Source organism: Anabrus simplex, chromosome 14 (assembly GCF_040414725.1).
Source record: "Anabrus simplex isolate iqAnaSimp1 chromosome 14, ASM4041472v1, whole genome shotgun sequence".
NCBI classification, from domain to species: Eukaryota; Metazoa; Arthropoda; class Insecta; order Orthoptera; family Tettigoniidae; genus Anabrus; species Anabrus simplex.
The window spans coordinates 62277882-62297637 of record NC_090278.1 but is presented as its reverse complement, the minus strand read 5'-3'; positions in this window follow the sequence as shown (position 1 = coordinate 62297637).

The window sequence follows — 19756 nt, the reverse complement described above, 5'->3', positions numbered from 1 at the left end:
GACTACACTCCATGACTCAACCTGTGGATGACAACCAGAATTCGTGTCCCGAACGAGGCGGGAAATTTGCTCGGATTCGGGAAAGTCCCGGGATATTCGAAACGGGTGGTAAAACTGTTAGTAAGTGGCTCTCTCTGGTTTGGCAGGTTTTGATGCAGGAAAAACCAAAACATGATTCAATGCCCTGTTACAGTTGAAGCAGCTTTGAGGACAGCCGCTGTTAAGTGAAGGGGCTGGCGCTTTCACCGGCAGTGGAATGGCTTTCACTGCCAAGTTCTTGAGTTCGATGACAGGCAACATAAAAGTCAATGTGTGTAAATCGTTAGAAGCCGCATAACCTGATTCTATTCCGCTGAGTAATTGAACCTTATCTCGCTCTCGGGAGAACAACAATCTCCGTGACAACAGTTCGCTCGTGTTGATGGGTGTCAATGGGTATTGATGAATTTTAATTGTGTATTAGTAGTATGCAATCTTGTCTTCGACAGCCAAAATTACTATGTGAAAAATACGGTAATTTTAACTCAGAGGATTGTTGCCCAGTTCATGTTCATTTCAGTTGACACTCATCAGAGTGACACTTCAAAATATGAAGGTATCGACCAAAGAAAGACAAGGACCACGAAGGGCGTGGAAATGAGTCTCCCTAGGATTCGCAACCTAATACCGTCATTGTCGGAGAAGAACAAGAGTTGACAAACGGAGGTCGGGTAGGATAGATGAAAGTGAGGAGGCTGGCACAAGTACTACCTGCGCCTGTCGAGAAGTCGCGGCAGCTTCTAGATGCGGCACGAGGAACAGATACTACACTCTTAGCTACAAACATCAGTCTACCACACTCTTAGCTACAAACATCAGTCTACTACACTCTTAGCTACAAACATCAGAGTACCACACTCTTAGCTACAAACATCAGTCTACCACACTCTTAGCTACAAACATCAGTCGTAACAGACAATGCGAGCTCTCTGAATTAATGAATATTCATTATCAAACTGTGCATTATGCAGTATGTTACCGGGATTCCGTGGTGGACAGAGGTGAAAGAAGGTGCGGGCATGAAAGGGTCGAGATAAGACAATCAGAAGATTCCTTTAAAACTTTAAAATTACAGCCATATTTCGTTCTGTGTTATTTTTTTTTGTTGGTTCCTTTTCAGGTGTTAACTTTTAACAAACAATTCGCTAAGCGAAAACAAGATTTCAGGTACAATAATGAAATAAAAAAGTAATATAATACATGACAAGAGCACCTTTGCTCCAGGAAAATTATATAGAAGACTATTCTCCAAACATTACACCATTCCAGCCTTCCAAAAGGCACCATTCCACATTTACATTAACACCTTCACCTTAATAGAACGAGCATATTTCCTCTATAAAATTTTCACTTAGGAACCTATTTCTAGAAACGTCCAGGCCTATCAAAGGCACGACTTACAATTTACAATTTCAAGCAGTATTCACGGTCTTAATAGGTTCAACAGTATAACATCTTTACATAGAAGGAATGAAATAGAGTTTAACAGGGGTATCGAGTAGCCATTCTACCAGGTCTTTTTCAAGTCACTGTCCCAAAAGTCAAAATGGTGAGAAGGCGGACTCTTGCGCTCCTTGAAAATTGAAATGAACAGTTCAAAACCCTATTTGGGCTTATGGCCTGACGTTACAGAGGCTAAGCCTATACTACTGAGGTGACTAGATGGATAAAATATTTAAGTTACAAAGATTACAAAATCATAGTCACCTCAAAATTAAGATGGTAGGGAACACGAAAGGGTCGCTCACTCTATTCACTGATTACGGCTAAGTTCCTTTGGCTAGTTTGAAATTTACATTAGAATTTTGGAACTTACATTTTAGAAAATTTAAGTTACATTATTAAATATTGCAAACCTTCCCCTCGAGCTAGCTTTCAAAGACTATCACTTTCTTAAACCAAGACTGCCATTACCTTGAGCTGATGGACATGTCGACGAGGCACCCCCGCCTCCTTTATGAACACACACATACCGTAGACTGGAAGGACCAATAAGACAACCTGGTCCGAAAATGTGCCAGCTTTTATACCCAAGAGGAAAGTTCCAGAAAACTCTGGGATAAGGCCCGACACATCTTAAATTGGCGGGAAGAAATAGAAGTGTTGCAAACTTTAACACACTAAAAACAAAGAATTATCAATTCAGCTTAGTAAACCTTAAAATATCAAATTACTTTACAATGTTAATAGTCAATCTACACCAGGTGGCATAAAATAAGATTTATTGATTGATTGATTTTCTTATGCACTGTAACGAGACAGGTATATTTGAGCACCTGCAAATCCATCAACTATGGCTCCATAGAGAGAGAGTCACTGAACCCAGCAATTACAGGTACGAGGCGATGTTTACTAAAGTTGAAATTTCTCTTTAAAAAGCTATTATCGGTAAAAGAAAGAAATAAAAAGACCTAAAGATATCCAAAAAAAAAGACCTAAACTGGCAAAAATGACGTGAAATTTCGATCCAAATTCATTCTTACGTATTTAATGAAGGAATATACTGGTAATATTTCTTTCAGACAGTATATATTTTTAGATTGAAACATTTTAAAAATCCATATCTGTTCAAAAAAGTACTTCTGGAATTCAGAATGAAATATTTTTTTCCACCTAGAATTATTTCAGCGAACGTGCAATGGTCATCTTGGAGAAATAAATTTAAATTAGCAAGACTGGAATCGTGTTCCGCTCAACCACACTAGGGGTACAGAAACTGGAATTCAGAAACCTCACCTCAGTTGGCTTTACAGTATATCACAATAGTCACCTTCAGGTTCTTAGGCGTAAAGGATCGTCCGTTTTCAGACCGCACGTTGAGCAACTTCTCTCCACATCAACGGATGTTAAGGTTTATACTTGAAGCAAGTGAGATCTTCCTCTTCAAAAACACTCGCATCATAATTTCATCCTTTCAGTATTTTATTTATCTTGCACATAATTTGATTCTCCTATTTTTTTCAAGCACTAGTTTCAATTTTTCCATTTCATTTTCTTTTCATTTATGAATCAAATACATGTATTTACTAACGAAAAGATGTTTAAGGTGTGATGGACGAACTAATGATTCGAATTGAAAATGGGCAGTACAAATGAAGTCAATGAAGGTGAAGTCACAAGAAAAATACATGAAGTCCTTTAAAAAAAAAGGCTAAACAGGACAAATAAAACCCACTCTTTTCTGGCCTACGATGACCTAAAACGAACATATATTACATTGGACTTCGTCTTCGGACACTCGAGAAAAAAAAATAGGATTTTGCCTCAAATTCCGAGCCCTACGATTACCATCAGCACTTCAGTAAATCGGATAATTCTTACGTTTTATTCCTCTCGTCTGCTTAGGAGATGCTCATTAGTAATTGTATTTTTCCATACCTCCTATAAATGTTACTACATCACGCGATGAGTAATGTCTCACTCTCCATCGCAATCAGCCACAGATTGAAATGTTGATACCACGCCCCAACATGGTGGCGCTAATAAGCGCGCACTTCAAGTAGCCTATCATTAACGCTGGAAGGCTGACACGGAGAGCGCTAGGTGCAACGTCCGGCATGACTGTAGCTGGTTGCGGCTATGGCATACGTCCAACAATATGGCTGCTTTGTATTCAACAGAAGAAGTGATTGATGGATTTATAAATATTAATTGAAAAATAATACATGGTTTTGAACTGTATAATTATATTAGCATAAGTATTCAGTCAGCTGTCCCAACAGTTATACTTAAAATGATACATACACCACATCATTTTAGTAAAATATAGCGTGCGTGATTTCTACAAATGCTGATACTCAAATATTTAATGGTTCTAACTGAGATATGTGTTTTTTACTTATTTTCGTAAGTTTGAGATGTAGATTAAGTGGCGAAGTTAGGGCTCTTGGCCCTCTTAACCACATACATTTTTTTCTTTTCTTTACTTTCACAGTATTAAATTAAATGACAATGGTAATCAATGACAGTTAATGAGATAAGATGAGTAAGTCAGATGAGGAATAACAATAATAGAATTAAGATTACTATTGATGAAACAATTATGTGATAAATAGAGAGTGAATAATAACAGAAAGATATAAAATTAATACCTAAAGAATATGTCTAACTAACTAGCTTAAAAAAAACATTCTAATATGAGGCAAAACAAAATTAACTGAATATTTTGTTACAATCTGAGTATACTAAAAACTATGTTACTACGTCATCTATTTCTAGCAACAGTGCATAGTCTTAAATGAGAAGAGTTAAAACTTAAATGGGACAGCCTAAGATTCTTAAATCTACTACGTAATTTTTTGTTTCATTCTCTCTTACAATCATTCGAGTCAACTGTCTGTACTTTGGAGAAATTTACGGTAGGCTGGTTTAAAAGTCCTAGAGGAGCAAGACTTTTTAATATCTTCCAAAAATGAATGGCTGTAGGTATTAGTTCGATGCGGTGCTATTAAAAGTAGTGATCCGGAACGAGTGTTAATTTCGTGGAATGAAGAAAAGCCTAAAATTGGACGATAGATAGGCGGGGCTGTTTGTAAAAAGCAACTGATAGACGAGGGTCATTTGATGGGTTTTCCTACGGTCGTTTAAAAGTAACCATCCCAACTCCAGTTTACGAAATTAAGTTATGGCATACGTCCAGCAATATGGCTGCTTTATATTCAACAGAAGAAGTGACTGATGGATTTATAAATATTAATTGAAAAATAATACGTGGTTTTGAACTGTATATATTAGCATAAGTATTCAGACAGATGAGCTAACAGCTATACTTAAAATGATTTATACACCATATCATTTTAGTAAAATATAGTGTGCGTGCTTTCATCTTGGCGGTGTGGTGTGGCGACCGAGGGTCTCTTAGCGGAGCTTGGCATTGCTTCCAATTGTGTCAGGCTCTTCGCCGTCATCTTTCCTATCCGACCTTCCTTTGACAACTCTTGTTGTTTTTCAACCCAGACAGTATTAGGTTTGAAAGGCCTAGGGTGTCTCATTTTTACGCCCTTCGTGGCCCTCGTCTTTCTTTGACCGATACCTTCATTTTCCATTTTCTCTCAGATTAGTGTTAATAGAGGATGATTATCCAGTTGTACTTCGTCTTAAAACAATAATCACCACCACCATATAAGAATCGACAATATTCAAAGCCATCTTCCGCCTAGAAATGCAATAGAAAAATCTGTGACTTAGTTCTAAACCGGCTAATGTCTAAAAGCGTGTTTTCGAGCTGTAAGCATTTGAAGTTTTTCTTATAGATTTTAAACTATTTCTTTCAACAACTAATTTTAAATTTTACGCTTCCTTTATGGAAATCAGTAGCCTCCGTGGCTCAGATCTCACCGCTGGGTTCCGTGGTTCAAATCCCGGTCAGTGTTGCCAACTCAGATTTTCAAGATCCGCTGAATAATACTAAAAATCCACTAGAATTCCGCTAAGAAATCTGATCGCAAATAATAATAATAATAATAATAATAATAATAATAATAATAATAATAATAATAATAATAATAATAATTTAAAAAGTAAATGTCTGCACTCACCTGATCTGTGAGTTTCACTAGGATTAACCCCCTGCCCGCGAGCCGGTGAGCTAAAACTTGTAGGCGTTTTAGTGTCGGGTGAAAACTAGGCGAATCCCCTACTTCAGGGGCCACACACAGAAAAGGCCAGTTCATTAAACGGTCTTCCAGCATAGCATAAACATCAATGCTACTCTCTCACAGTTTAATTATCTGTCGTCATTCGTCAACTAAGAGTTAAGTACCCTTTCATACGCGTAATAAATTTATGACACCATGATCTCATAACATCAAATCCAAATAACATGTTTTCCTCATGTGACTGCTAGGTCCTGACAAGAAATACGGAATAGCTCGGAGAAAGACTGGGGTACACATTTTTAAAAAACGTAAAATGGATAAAACACTAAATTCCGCTATAATAAATCTAGAATTCCACCAAAAAATCCGCTATCCGCTAAATTATATATTTCTCCGCCGGCAGGCTTCTAAATCCATCAAATTTAGCGGAAAATCCGCTAAGTTGGCAACACTGATCCCGGTCACCCCATGTGAGATTTGTGCTGGACAAAGCGGTGACGGGACAGGTTTTTCTCGGGGTACTCCGGTTTTCCATGTCATATTTCATTCCAGCAACACTCTCCAATATAACTGCATTTCATCTGTCATTCATTAATTATTGTCCCAGAGGAGTGCGACAGGCTTTGACAGCCGGCACAATTCCTATCCTCGCCGCTAAATGGGGGCTTCATTCATTCCATTCCTGATCCGGTCGGATGACTGGAAACAGGCTGGTCATTTTCATTTTCATTTATGGAAATCAACCAACTAAATATAACTTTTTTGTATCATATTCTTTAAAAATTCCCAGTTCTGTAGTCCTTGTCGGTGAATGAAATGGCGTATGGCTTTTAGTGCCGAGAGTGTCCGAGGACAAGTTCGGCTCGCCTGATGCAGGTCTTTTTGACTTAACACCCGTAGGCGACCTGCGCGTCGTGATGAGGTTGAAATGATGAAGACGAGACATACACCCAGCCCCTATGCCAGCGAAATTAACCAATGATGGTTAAAATTTCCGACCCTGCCGGGAATCGAACCCGGGGCCCCTGTGAACAAATGCCAGCACGCTAACCATTTAGCTATGGAACCAGACAAAGATACAGTGAAATATTTCTTTAAATACCGAGCGAGTTGGCAGTGTGGTTAGGGAGATACTGGGTCAGCAGTCCTAAAGGTGGTTTTCCGTGGTTTCCTATTTTCACGCCAGGGAAACGCTGGGACTGTTCCTTAATTAAGGCCACAGCCGCTTCCTTCCCACTCCTAGCCCTTTCCTATACCATCGTCGCCATAAGACCTATCTGCGTATGTGCAACGTAAAGCAACTTGTAATACGTGTTTTTACGAAAAGTAAACATCAAAATACGGTAAGAAATAGGTAACAGTAGTCTGCCTCACACGTTCTTGGAACAGTAACGTCTTCAACATCAAACGAAACTGGGTCAGCCTAAGGTAATTTCACCTCATATTGTCTCTTTAATTTCTCATTGTTTTGGTTCGAGCTGCAGTTATGCGCCTTCAAGGGAAAGTGGCGTTGCTAATCAAGCAATGTCACTATTTCAGATCAACGTTAGCATAAGGCACAATAAATTTGATGATTTGAGATGTTTGTTGTTGTTTTTTCTCTCCGTCGCACCGACACAGATAGGTCTTATGGCGACGATGGGACAGGAAAGGGCTAGGAGTTGGAATGAAGCGGCCGTAGCCTTAATTAAGGTACAGCCCCAGCATCTGCCTGGTGTGAAAATGGGAAACCACGGAAAACCATTTTCAGGGCTGCTGACAGTGGGGTTCGAACCTACTATCTCCCGAATACTGGATACTGACCGCAGGTATCGAGCTCGGTAGTTTGTTGTTTAAAGGGGCCTAACAGCTAGGTCATCGGTCCCTAATGGAACAAGGTGGACCTAACGAAAATTAAAACTTCAAAATGAATCCACTGACCAGAATCTAAAGCTAATGTTGAAAAAATGATCGTTGAACAAAAACAATCAGTGAATTCAATTCACAATGTCTTAATTACTGGGTTGATACTCATTATCTAAAAACCAAACCAAACTCCATGGCGCAACAGCCTTGAAGGGCCATGGCCTACCAAGCGACTGCTGCTCAGCCCGACGGCCTACAGATTAAGAGGTGTCGTGTAGTCAGCACGACGAATCCTATCGGCCGTTATTCTTGGCTGTTTAGACCGGGGCCGCCATCTCACCTTCAGATAGCTCCTCAACTGTAATCACGTAAGCTGAGTGGACCTCGAACCAGCCCTCGGATGCAAGTAAAAATCCCTGACCTAGCCGGGAATCGAACCCGGGGCCTTCGGGTAGGAGGGAGGCACGTTATCTCTACACCGCGGGGCCGGCTTTCATTATTAAAAGGGTCCAAAATCCAGGTCAACCCCCCCCCTCATAGTGGTACGGTACTAATCACAGGTAGCGTAGACCCAACGTATGTCACACACAATGGCGCCACTCACAGGTAACAAAAACCTATGGTGTTTCTCACATAATGGTACTACTACTCTCAGACAATGGAGACCCATGGTGTTTCTCATAAACAAAGCCCGGATTTTCATGCCGTAACAGGTTAAATTGCAAACTAAATTTGGTTAATAGGAAGTGTCGGCCACCCGCTCTTCCATACTGTAGCAAGAGTAACATAAATTATGGGAGTTCTGATGGGCCGTACCCCTAATGTTTATGCAAACCCCATAACATAATCGTTGTGAAGGTAGACTATACTTTCTGCTCACTTCAGAAACTTTGCATTCTAACCTATTAATGCATAAAAATCCGGGCTCTACTCATAAAGTGGTACTACTCCTAGGTAACTCAGACATTCTGAACACAGTGGAACCGACCGGTGAAATACACACGATGACTATTACCACGAACAACGCCCAGACCCGTAGTGTTTCTCGAATAATGGTATTGCTCCTATGTACATAGACCCATGGTTTTCCTCTCAAAGTGGTACTGGTCACAGGTAACGTCTGCCCAAGGTGTTCCGCACGTAATGGTACTAATCGCAAGTATTCTCATGGTTCTAATGTCATCATTTGGTCGCCCCTTTTAGTCGCCTCCTACGACAGGCAGGTGATACCATGGGTGTATATTTTTTATCGACGCACCGCTACTGGTTACGGAAAACTTCTATTTCTTACGCAATACATTCCTGTGAAGGAAATTATGCGACACACTTCGTCGGTTTCTCACACTTCCACTTAATCTTCTTCTTTGCTGATGGCGATTTAAATATATTTAAGAATTTCAAAACAGCGCGCCAAGGACTGCCTATTGTCTCGAATAAATTCAGAGCCAAAGAGTGTCCGAACACATTCTTGACTCTATAAATCAACCATTAGTTAATGATTCCGCTCATTATGTCTGTTTTTGAGTCAACCGTGGAGCAACAACGGCTCAGGAGAAAGTATTCGCTGCGCAGATCGAGATTACTTTCCATTTTTATTAATCTTTCTTTTGCATTCACTCCATCACTTTCACATCTCCAGTACCTGTTCTCTAATGAAGCAGGGAGGAAAAAAAAAGTGGTTTATCTTCCGTCCTTGCTGTGTCAGTGGCCATGAAAGTTTCTACCCGCTCTTGTTCAAGTTCTAGGCCCCCTGACTTGCTCCCACTGCTTCTTTTCTCTGGTAATCAATCATTCGAGAGTTTTCACCCGCCTCCCCGTTCTTATGCCATTCCGTTCACTTTTAGATGGTTTTTCTTCTGTAAACTGACCTTTCATGCTCCGGCTAGAATAAACAGTCGTTAAGGTCGGGTTGGAGTGTGTGGCTCACGAAGTCGATAGGAGTCAGAAATACCCCCACCCGGGCCCTCTTCTAGAGCATCTTTTCTCTGCCTGAATCCCTTGGATCATTTTCCAGAGTATTGACACACACGCAGGCCGAATAATAATAATAATAATAATAATAATAATAATAATAATAATAATAATAATAATAATAATAATAATAATAATAATAATAATAATGCCTATAGGAACCTAGGATTTCTAATGAGCAACACAAATTCAAAAATACCAAAGCCATGAAATGAAATGGCATATGGCTTTTAGTGCCGGGAGTGTCCGAAGACATGTTCGGCTCGCCAGGTGCAGGTCTTATGATTTGACTCCCCGTAGGCGACCTGCGTGTCGTGATGAGTATGAAATGATGATGAAGACAACACATACACTCAGCCCCCGTGCCAGCGAAATTAACCAATGATGGTTATAATTCCAGACCCTACCGGGAATCGAACCCGGGACCCCTGTGACCAAAGGCCAGCACGCTAACCATTTAGCTATGGAGCCGGACACCAAAGCCATTATATAGATATACAGTTCACTAGTAAGAAGAGACCATCTCTATAGGCACAATGGTTTCATAGTTAATGTCATGGAAGGAATGATTCAAGGTAAAAGAGGAAGAGGAAGACCTAGACTGCAATATTCAAGACAGATCAGAGATGACGTAGGAACAAGCTCATATGTGGAAATGAAGAGATTAGCGGATTACAGCGAAGAGTGGAGAAGACTAATTGCTGCCAACCAATCTTAGGATTGAGAATTAAGAAGAAGTTAGAACAGTAATAGAATATGCATCTATAGTCTGGAATCCATCATGAAATAGACATATAAAAGAAATAGAAACTTAGCTTGAACATTTTGTAAGATGTTTGTATTTCTGTATCTCTAAAACTAATGCAAAATATGTAGCATATGACTTAATAACAAATTTTGAGATAGATAAGTTGCATACTAAGAGAACATTAACGAGCATAAAAAACCTACATAGAATTCTAAAAGGTGAAGCAGATAGCCGAGAGTTAGTAAAGCAAAGCAAAGTCACCTCCGTACAGGCCATGAAGGCCCTTGGAGGAGTGGAAGGTAAAGGCTTCCACCATTGTTAACCTCGGCACATGACGGGGTGGAGTGGTTAGCTCTACGCCCGGCCGCCTTTGCCCCCAGGTATTAACCTGCTACTCATTTTTGGTGTAGGCTGAGTGAACCTCAGGGCCAAATGCACCTCCGGAAGTGGAAATCTCGTTTCTTAAATTTTACAACTTCCTGACAGGATTCGAACCCACGTCCTTCCGGGCGAACCGAGAGCCGAGAGTTACTCCACCAAATAAACCTGTATGCACCGTTTGGAAGTGGCAGAAGCAATTTAACTGTCTTTATTAAAAGGTCAAGTGCAAATCACCACATGTATTCACCATTAAACAGAATATGTCAGATAATAAATAAAATGCCAAAAGTGGACATATTTCACGAGCAGAGTGTCTTCATTAAGTTAACTCACGAGGGAACTCACACGGAGAGAAAATACAAATTAAATAGAGTACCGTACTTGTGTACCATGAATAGTTTAGTCCTTAGATTACTGTAGATTATTTCAGGAGGAAGTAAAATATTAAGTTGAAACACGCACTGTCCATAGTTCATAAGTATAGTATTAGGTCTCATATTAATTTTTATTGTAGCCTCCGTGGCTCAGGCGGCAGCGCGCTGGCCTCTCACAGCTAGATACCGTGGTTCCAATCCCGGTCACTCCATGTGAGATTTGTGCTGGACAAAGCGGAGGCGGGGCAGGTTTTTCTCCGGACACTCCGGTTTTCCCTGTTATCTTTCACTCCAGCAACATTCCCCATTAACATTTCATATGTCAGTCATTTTTATCACTGCCCCAGAGGGGTGCGACAGGCTTCGACAGCCGGCACATTTCCTATCCTCGCCGCTAGATGGGGGCTTCATTCATTCCATTCCTGACCCGGTCGAATGACTGGAAACAGGCTGTATATTTTCATTTATTATTATTATTATTATTATTATTATTATTATTATTATTATTATTATTATTATTAATTTTCATTGTATATTATCTATAACATTAGAAATAAAAAATGTTCTGTAAAACAGTAAGTTAAATAAATAAATAAATAAATAAATAAATAAATAAATAAATAAATAAATAAATAAATAAATACGTGGAATTACTACAACAAAAGAGTCATATCGCGTAATGCAAAATTACGACACTACAAGACAGTTGTATTGCCCGAAGCTTTATATGCCTCAGAAACCATATGCTTAGGTGGTCACTCTAAAATTACAAAAATTGAAAAGCAGGAGGGGAAAATTCTCAGGAAAATTTATGGTCCTACGAGAGAAAATGGAATGTGGATTAAGAGGAGTCTACTCCTTCACCGACAGGTTTACTGATGCCGTACGGAAAAGGCGCCTTAATTTCTATGGCCATATCTACAGAATGAACAGCGACAGACTAACTAAAAGATTATTCAAAGTAATCAACTCAAAGAAGGTCAAAATAAAATGGCTAGAAGAAACTAAGGCGGACCTCCAAGAAATAAATATCACAGACGACATCATGGAAAATCGTGGAGCTTTTAGAACAAAAGTAGCCAATCATAAATTTAGGTAGAAACCAAAAAAGACAACTGGTAGGAAGTGGTCGACAGAACGCAAGATACAACACAGTGCATTCATGAAGAGATTTCGGGAGGATAAGAAGGCACAAATCATCAAACCAACTAACAAGTTCAAACGCGCTCTATGAATGGGCATAACGAAGAAAGAAGAAATAAAAATAAATAAATAAATTAATAAATAAATAATACTAAATAATACTAATGTAAATTTAAAATTGTCTACATAAGTTTGTATGTAAATATTCAGTAGAGTTTATATACACATGTGGAGATGGAGGCACTTCCGTGTATGTCGGGCTTGCCCTTTCTCCATCCACCACCCCTAAATTGTACATGTACAATTTAAGGAAAATAAATAATAATAATAATAATAATAATAATAATAATAATAATAATAATAATAATAATAATAATAATATGCTCTGCACATATTATCGTCAAAGTTTATTTCGAATTAAACATTCATGTTCAGTACATCTTAAGGACGTGTGAAAGGCTGTTCGTTCACTTTCACTCACACACGCGTACAAGTGGCGAGATTCACAAGTCACTACCGGTATTTATCGACACGGTCTGTTAAGAGAGGACATTCTTTTTACACGCTCTATGTACTACAGTATATGTTCACCCGGAAGGACTGCGTTCGCCCAGCAAGTTGACTACACGTAACTGTGAGCCTGGACTGAGTTCGAATCCTACTGTCGGCAACCTTGAAGATAGTTTTCCGTGTAATCTTTCCTACTTTTAAACACACCACTCATTCCTCTATTAATGGCATACCTCGCCATTGACAGCTCGGAACATACTACTTTGGGCCAGTTCCATCAAACTCCGTTAACAGAATGGCTATTTCATCAACCTTCGTTAACGTGACTTTTAATTTAACGTAGCACTCTCGCCACGTTTAACGTCTTGTTAAAATAAAAAAGGATGGAAGAGATTTAGTGTTTGGTGCTCAGATGCTCTATTTAGATTACCTGAGATACAGGAAGTTTCACGGATACTTGAACTCGCAGAAATGCAGTTCATGGAGCGGTAAATGTTATCTAAACCTGTCGTGAGGAAAGTACTCGAAGAGATGTTAGAATACCTTACGGGACGAAATACACATCTGTCTCCAATGCAGCAATTGTTGTCATTCAGAACGTTACGAGAAATACCAGTGTTGTAAACTGTAGAAGAGAGATAGCTACATAAACTTTTTCATATGTAAGGAACATTCGTGTTTAAATATAAATTTAAAGGAAGGGAGATCATAATCACATGTAGCGTACACTATGTATAACAAAGTAGACCTAATTTATAAAATTCACAATTCTATCCCTTCAGGTAAGCAACTCAATGTTGAAAACTTCCCAGGGATAAGGAGCTACGAACTTCAGGTAAATATAATCAAGTATGATAATATATTCTTTATTTATTCCTAAAATTTGCAACCGTTTTCTTAATCATCGTTATCCGGTAGATTATATCAGCAGTTTGCCTTTTCCTACCTTTACGAGCGCTAATGTGAGTCAATGCATTGTTTCACTTAAGCACCACTACGAGTGCTAATGTGAGTCAATGCACTGTTTCACTTAAGCACCACTACGAGCGCTAATGCGAGTCAATGCATTGTTTCACTTAAGCACCACTACGAGCGGTAATGTGAGTCAATCCATTGTTTCACTTAAGCACCACTACGAGTGCTAATGCGAGTCAATGCATTGTTTCACTTAAGCACCACTACGAGCGCTAATGTGAGTCGATGCATTGTTTAACTTAAGCACCACTACGAGCGCTAAAGTGAGTCAATGCACTGTTTCACTTAAGCACCACTACGAGCGCTAATGTGAGTCAATGCATTGTTTCACTTAAGCACCACTACGAGTGCCAATGCGAGTCAATGCACCACTACGAGCGCTAATGTGAGTCAATGCACTGTTTCACTTAAGCACCACTACGAGCGCTAATGTGAGTCAAAGCACTGTTTCACTTAAGCACCACTACGAGCGCCAATGTGAGTCAATGCACTGTTTCACTTAAGCACCACTACGAGCGCCAATGTGAGTCAATTAAAAGTTTCACTTAAGTACCACTGCGAGTGCTAATGTGAGTCAATGCACTGTTTCACTTAAGCACCACTACGAGCGCTAATGTCAGTCAATGCATTGTTTCACTTAAGCACCACTACGAGCGCTAAAGTGAGTCAATGCACTGTTTCACTTAAGCACCACTACGAGCGCTAAAGTGAGTCAATGCACTGTTTCACTTAAGCACCACTACGAACGCCAATGTGAGTCAATGCACTGTTTCACTTAAGCACCACTACGAGCGCTAATGTGAGTCAATGCATTGTTTCACTTAAGCACCACTACGAGCGCTAATGTGAGTCAATGCACCACTACGAGCGCTAAAGTGAGTCAATGCACTGTTTCACTTAAGCACCACTACGAGCGCTAAAGTGAGTCAATGCACTGTTTCACTTAAGCACCACTACGAGCGCTAAAGTGAGTCAATGCACTGTTTCACTTAAGCACCACTACGAGCGCCAATGTGAGTCAATGCACTGTTTCACTTAAGCACAACTACGAGCGCCAATGTGAGTCAATACATTGTTTCACTTAAGCACCACTACGAGCGCCAATGTGAGTCAATGTATTGTTTCACTTAAGCACCACTACGAGCGCCAATGTGAGTCAATGTATTGTTTCACTTAAGCACAACTACGAGCACCAATGTGAGTCAATACATTGTTTCACTTAAGCACCACTAGGAGCGCTAAAGTGAGTCAATGCACTGTTTCACTTAAGCACAACTACGAGTGCTAATGTGAGTCAATGCATTGTTTCACTTAAGCACCACTACGAGCGCTAATGTAAGTCAATGCACTGTTTCACTTAAGCACCACTACGAGCGCTAAAGTGAGTCAATGCACTGTTTTACTTAAGCACCACTACGAGCGCTAAAGTGAGTCAATGCACTGTTTCACTTAAGCACCACTACAAGCGCTAATGTAAGTCAATGCACTGTTTCACTTAAGCACCACCACGAGTGCTAATGTGAGTCAATGCACTGTTTCACTTAAGCACCACTACGAGCGCTAATGTGAGTCAATGCACTGTTTCACTTAAGTACCACTGCGAGTGCTAATGTGAGTCAATGCATTGTTTCACTTGAGCACCACTACGAGCGCTAATGTGAGTCAATGCATTGTTTCACTTAAGCACCATTAAGAGTGCTAATGTGAGTCAATGCACTGTTTCACTTAAGCACCACTACGAGCGCTAATGTGAGTCAATGCACTGTTTCACTTAAGCACCACTACGAGCGCCAATGTGAGTCAATGCACCACTACGAGCGCTAATGTGAGTCAAAGCACTGTTTCACTTGAGCACCACTACGAGCGCTAATGTGAGTCAATGCACTGTTTCACTTGAGCACCACTACGAGTGCTAATGTGAGTCAAAGCACTGTTTCACTTGAGCACCACTACGAGCGCTAATGTGAGTCAATGCACTGTTTCACTTAAGCACCACTACGAGCGCTAATGCGAGTCAATGCATTGTTTCACTTAAGCACCCCTACGAGTGCCAATGCGAGTCAATGCATTGTTTCACTTAAGCACCACTACGAGCGCTAATGTGAGTCAATGCACTGTTTCACTTAAGCACCACTACGAGCGCTAATGTGAGTCAATGCACTGTTTCACTTAAGCACCACTACGAGCGCCAATGCGAGTCAATGCATTGTTTCACTTAAGCACCCCTACGAGCGCTAATGTGAGTCAATGCACTGTTTCACTTAAGCACCACTACGAGCGCTAGTGTGAGTCAATGCACTGTTTCACTTAAGCACCACTACGAGCGCCAATGTGAGTCAATGCACTGTTTCACTTAAGCACCACTACGAGCGCCAATGTGAGTCAATGCACTGTTTCACTTAAGCACCACTACGAGCGCCAATGTGAGTCAATTAAAAGTTTCACTTAAGTACCACTGCGAGTGCTAATGTGAGTCAATGCACTGTTTCACTTAAGCACCACTACGAGCGCTAATGTCAGTCAATGCATTGTTTCACTTAAGCACCACTACGAGCGCTAAAGTGAGTCAATGCACTGTTTCACTTAAGCACCACTACGAGCGCTAAAGTGAGTTAATCCACTGTTTCACTTAAGCACCACTACAAGCGCTAATGTAAGTCAATGCATTGTTTCACTTAAGCACCACTACGAGCGCCAATGTGAGTCAATGCACTGTTTCACTTAAGCACCACTACGAGCGCCAATGTGAGTCAATGCACTGTTTCACTTAAGCACCACTACGAGCGCCAATGTGAGTCAATTAAAAGTTTCACTTAAGTACCACTGCGAGTGCTAATGTGAGTCAATGCATTGTTTCACTTAAGCACCACTACGAGCGCTAATGTCAGTCAATGCATTGTTTCACTTAAGCACCACTACGAGCGCTAAAGTGAGTCAATGCACTGTTTCACTTAAGCACCACTACGAGCGCTAAAGTGAGTCAATGCACTGTTTCACTTAAGCACCACTACGAGCGCTAATGTGAGTCAATGCACTGTTTCACTTGAGCACCACTACGAGCGCTAAAGTGAGTCGATGAAAAGTTTCACTTGAACCCTTGTAAGTACATTCGGTGTGGACATTTAAAAAAAATCAAGAAACGCCTCAGGGTATTGAATCAAACAGAACACGAGTAAAGAAACAAGCGATTTTAGGCTGCCTTTTCGAAATTTATGTTCTTTGATAGAGCTATACAAGATTTAAAATTTTAAACCTTTCCGGGCCCATTAGCACTTCAACGTTTGGCACAACTGAGGAAATTGCTTAATTTTACGTTTTTCGTATTATGGGGACCCGTAATTTGACTGTTGAGAAATTTTTAAAACATTAATATGATTTTACTGCTGTGGTTATTAATCGTATGTCCAGTTCATAAAAACTCAGCTTAAAACCCTCTCAATGGTAATACGAAAGAGAGATATCGAACAATAACAAGAATGCTTTATATCCTAAGTATCATTTCATATAATGACGTTCATATCTCGTGCTGAAGACATTATGGTGACTTCCCGTGATATTCTGTGTCACAGTCATCGTTACCAAGAGGCTCGACTTCGTCGCCGATTAATGCAATAATCTTGGAAGAATAAATGTACCACTACCGATCTCTGACCGCTCCAACTTGTCCTTCAAATGATCATTTCTATTTTCTTTGCGCTTCTTCCAAGGTGGTCGTACAGGTATTTTTATGTTTTGTTTTGTTTAAACTGTGGTCACATTCGAGTCACTATTTAATTAATTTCCTAACTCAGTTCAGCCTCCGTGGCTCAGACGGCAGCGCGTCGACCTTTCACCGCTGGGCTCCGTGGTTCAAATCCCGGTCACTCCATGTGAGATTTGTGTTGGAAAAAGCTGAGGAGGGACAGGTTTTTTCTTCGGGTACTCCGATTTTCCCTGTCATATTTCATTCCAGCAACACTCTCCAATATTTCATTTCATCTGTCAATCATTGTCCCAGAGGAGTGCGGCTTCGGCAGCCGACACAATTCCTATCCTCGCCGCTAGGTAGGGGCTTCATTCATTCCATCCCTGACCCAGTCATTGACTGGAAAACAGGTGGTAGGTTTTCATTTTTTCCTAAATCAGTTCACGCTTTTTCTTTTCCTTTCAGGGATGTACCATTCGTATTTTTTACTTTATGTAACGCTCCTACACATTTTAGAATGTAAATTGAAGTGAAATTACTGCCCCGAAGACTTTTCCCCGTCACCTTCCGTTATGATTTTCGTCCGTGCGTAGTCTAATTTACAACCTCTTCCTATAACGAAGTGAATTCCATTTCAAATGGCACCTCTTACTTATTCCGCGCAAAACAAAGTACAGGGGAAAGGTGAGAATGAATAACATTATGACTGGCAGCGTTCAGAAGAGCGAAATTGATCATTAACGTTAACGCAACGTTAAAATCTTAACGAAGTGGTAACTAACACTCCGTTAGCGGATTTTTAACAGTGATTGATTAACGACGTGTGGCCTCCGGAGAGGCCTGTGCAGGTCTCTTGATTTGACACCCGTAGGCGACCTGCTCGTCGTGATGGGGGATGAAATGATGTGGAAGACGGCACATACATCCAGTCCCCGTGCCAGGCGAATTAACCAATTATGGTTAAAATTCCCGACCCTGCAGGGAATCGAACACGGAACTCCTGTGACGAAAGGCCAGCAACGCTATCCATTTAACCATGGAGATGGACACAGTGATTGATGAAACTGGCCTTTGATCGTGCATCTCGTATCTTTACCCCCTTTACGTCGCACCGACACAGACAGGTCTTAAGGCGACAATGGGACAGGAATGATTTAGGAGTGGGAAAGAAGCGGTCGTGGCCTTAAGGTACAGCCCCCAGAATTTTCCTGGTGTGAAAATGGGAAACCACGGAAAACGATCTTCCGGGCTGCTGACACTGCGGTTCGAACCCATTATCTCCCGAATACTGGATACTGGCCGCACTTAAGAGACTGCAGTTATCGAGCTCGGTACGACGTAATTCCGGCACATCAGTATTGACGAAATGCGTAAAAAAACGTTAGTGGATCGAAAAATCCGAAAACATTCTCTTTTTCATCTCTAATTCCATGACCTTTGGTCACAGGGGTCCCGGGTTCCATCCCCGGCGCGGTCGAGAATTTTAACCATAATTTGTTCATTCCCCTGACACGGGGATTGGGTGTATGTGTCGTCATCATCATCATCATCATCATCATCATCATCATTTCTTCCTCATCACGACGCGCAGGTTACCTACGGGTGTCAAAGAGACCTGCACCTCGGACACATCCCGGCACTAAAAGCCATACGCCATTTAATTTATTTTATATCTAATTAAAACAGAACAGAAGAATAATGAAGATCTTAGCAAAGGCATTGCATTTAATGACTCCTTAACCCATGAAATTTAATGACTCCTTAGCCCAAACAAACTTAAGATAGTCGAGGTCGGAAAATAACAAGAATTGACCAATGGAGGCCGGATAGGAATGCTGAAGCCATTGGCAGGGATGCCAAGCTCATCGCATAGAAGCCCCATTGAATCCTATTCACGCTCCTGGAGGTATACTTGGGACGAACAACCGATCCTCGGCCGGCAGTAAAGAAGACGGCATACGTTTGATCTCGTGGCCCCTCGCTTGCCCAGCTGGAGTGATTTATCACGGTAGTGGGCTTTAAAAACGGAGTTCTCATTCCCTAACAGAAATCCTCAAAGCTCTGTTGGCAATGCACCTCTTGTACTCCGTACGGCTCTACTTCTAAATTGACGTTTTAGCAGATTTTGGCTCTGTCTGGTGGTTATGCGCTGAAGCATAGACATCCAACCAATCCCAAGCTGCCATTCATATCGATTTATATCGGCAGAGCACGATCTCGAAACCTAGTTGCCAACTCTAATATATACATTCGCCACGTGGTTAACCTATCTCGCTCAGCGTGTTTGGTATTCGGTACGGTTCGCGATCTTTTGCATTTTCCTTCAATATTTAGTGTGTTTGTCATATTGTTGGAGGGTTCCAGTGACTCTGAGATCAGTAGAGTGTTCCCTTTGTAGGCCATAACCTCCTTTCTGTGCCAGCCATTAGCCGCTAGTGATGTGTTATTTCCTCATTCTCTTTTATTGTTAATAATATATTCTCTTTTA